The 2,712-nt window shown below is 46.7% G+C and overlaps 1 pseudogene; it reads left to right on the top strand.

Moving 5' to 3' along the window:
• LOC136491215 (GDSL esterase/lipase At5g55050-like) lies at positions 1-2,487 on the top strand (annotated as a pseudogene).
• Positions 2,488-2,712: the final 225 nt, after the last annotated feature.

Here is a 2,712-nt window from a genome sequence, read left to right on the forward strand (position 1 = left end):
ATGGCCATCCACGGTGGGGCATCCTGCAGGCTCGCTGCCGTGTGCTTGTTGTTGCTCGAGCTCGCGCTGCAGGGTGGTGCCGGTGCTGCGGAGCCGCTCGTTGCCGGCGATGTTCGTGTTCGGGGACTCCATAGTGGACGTCGGCAACAACAACTTCATTGAGAAGTGCGACGTCGACTGCAAAGCCTACTACCCGCACTACGGCGTGGACTACCTCGACCATGCACCCACCGGCAGGTTCAGCAATGGCTACAACCTGGCGGACAAGCTAGGTATGTACGCGAGTAATTCTCAGCAAAAGCAGGACATATAGGATTGTGTCTGACGAACTTGTTACCGATCAATTGAACAGCACAGGAGCTTGGCTTTGCCGAGAGCCCGCTGCCTTTCCTGTCCCTGTCGAACGCGAGCCAGTGGATGAGCACGGGCATCAACTTCGCGTCAGGAGGGTCGGGGCTCCTTCCTAAAACCGGCAATGGACCAGTAATGGTACTTCTACGCACGAACACGCATCTGCTGTTTTGATGAGCACTTCTCTTTTATCCATACACGCATTTGGCTGACCGGGGTTTTAATTTGTTTCTGTGCAGTGTAAGCAAGTTCTGTCCATGGCTGATCAGGTCGGGAGCTTTACGAATCTTGCTCGACTGTGGGCAAGTGGTGATAACAGGTCAGCCGATCTCTTATCCAAATCTCTCTTCTTCATCAGCGCCGGCAGCAACGACCTGTTCGAGTACATCGATATAGGCCCCCAAACCAACGACACGGAACTATTGCAAAGCCTCGTTGCCTACTACGCAGCCTATCTGAGGGTATCGCCGAAATATTCCATCCATTCTGTCTTTTACTATACTGACGTACATGTCAGGTTCTTCTCTGAGACCAAGTGAGATGCTGCAGGACTTGTATGGCGTTGGGGCAAGGAAGTTCAGCGTGGTGAGCACGTCGCTGGTGGGTTGCTGCCCGTCGCAGAGACTCATAGCTCATAATCTCCAGGACCCCAAGGCCACCGACAAGTACGGGTGCCTCGCCGCGCCGAACAACCTCTCCAGCCAGCTTTACCCCATGTTCGCCACCATGCTGCAGGACCTCAGTGGGGAGCTGCCCGGCATGAACTACTCCTTGGTCGACTCGATCAAGATGGCCAAGTGGGTATTGGAAAACCCCTCCACGCCTAGCTTCAGTAATGACCATCAAGCTCAGCTCCTCCCACAAAATTTTTTAAGGCTCTGTTCAGTTACAAAAATTTCTTATAGAATCTTAAGGCTATGTTCGGTTACCCCGGAACGGACCGTTCTGCATGAGGAACGGTTCCGGAGTTAAAGAAATTAATGAAGAAACGGTTCGGCTGGGAATCAATCCCATACAACCAGGGTTTTCAATTTCGGTATTGCAAAAATTTCGGCCACCACCGAAACTACCGAATTTCGCGAAATTCGGCCGAAATTTCGGCGAATTTTTTTTAGAGACTAGCACATGAAGTATGTTTTTTCTAAAAAAAACATTTAAATCTAAACAAATATTAGTATGATTTATGACTACACATCTATTGAATACAAAAATATGCAATATAAATAATAAAAAATTGAGTCTAAAGTTATATAACACATGTATTAGTGTATTACAAAATTTCGGATTTTCTTTCGGCCACCACCGAAATTACCGAATTTCGCGAAATTTCGCCGAAATTTTGAACCCTGCATACAACCGAACAAGGCCTAAAAGGTTCCGATTGAGATATACTCCCTCCATCCCAAATTGTAAGTCATTCCAAGAATCTTGTAGAGTCAAAGTTTTTCAAGTTTGACCAAATTTATATAACAAAATAATAATATTTATCATACCAAGTAAGTATCATTAGATTCTTCATTAGTTATATTTTCATATTATACCTATTTGATGTCATCAATCTTTGTGTTTCTCTCTATAATTTTAGTCAAACTTGAAAAAGTTTGACTCTCCAAGATTCTTGGAATGACTTACAATTTGGGATGGAGGGAGTAATTCTCATATGTGTCAATGCTTTGTCTTTTTTTTCTGCACAGACTTCACGGTGCTCGACACGGCGTGCTGCGGCGAAGGGCAGTTTGGCGCGTCCGGGTGCAACTTCTCGGCTCCCCTGTGCCCGAGTCGCAGCAACCACCTCTTCTGGGACAATTACCATCCGACTGAAGCCGTGTCGCAGATCGCTGCGAAGATAATATTCGGCGGCAACGGGACCTTCGTCCACCCGGTCAACGTGCAGCAGCTGGTGGCGTCGGCGGCGTCGCGGCCATGAGCTAGCAACATTTTATTTGCATGGTTGTCAAAGCTCATGCATGCTTCGATGATACGAATGATATACTACTATCACTGCAACTGTAATAGCAATATTAATAATAAGTGTCAGTGTGACAGACAGTGTGGGTGAGACAATTAGGAGATTGGTTTTATTAGGGCTATATATACTATAGAGATGATTCTTGTGGGCGTCGAGACTCGAGAAGGTTCTCATCAGGGCGGCGTGTTCGTGACCGAAGATTCCAATGCACTGATACCTGTTGCTTGTCATGTACTTGTACTTCCCAGACAAAATATGATGGGGTATATAATTATATACACACACACATCTCGGACCAATGATAATGACTGCATTGTGTTGTTTCTATGTTTTATTTAAACTCTGTGCGCCGCCCTGGTCCTTTTTGTCAGGTAGGGAGGGTGAACAGCCAT

This window comes from Miscanthus floridulus, chromosome 11 (assembly GCF_019320115.1).
Source record: "Miscanthus floridulus cultivar M001 chromosome 11, ASM1932011v1, whole genome shotgun sequence".
NCBI classification, from domain to species: Eukaryota; Viridiplantae; Streptophyta; class Magnoliopsida; order Poales; family Poaceae; genus Miscanthus; species Miscanthus floridulus.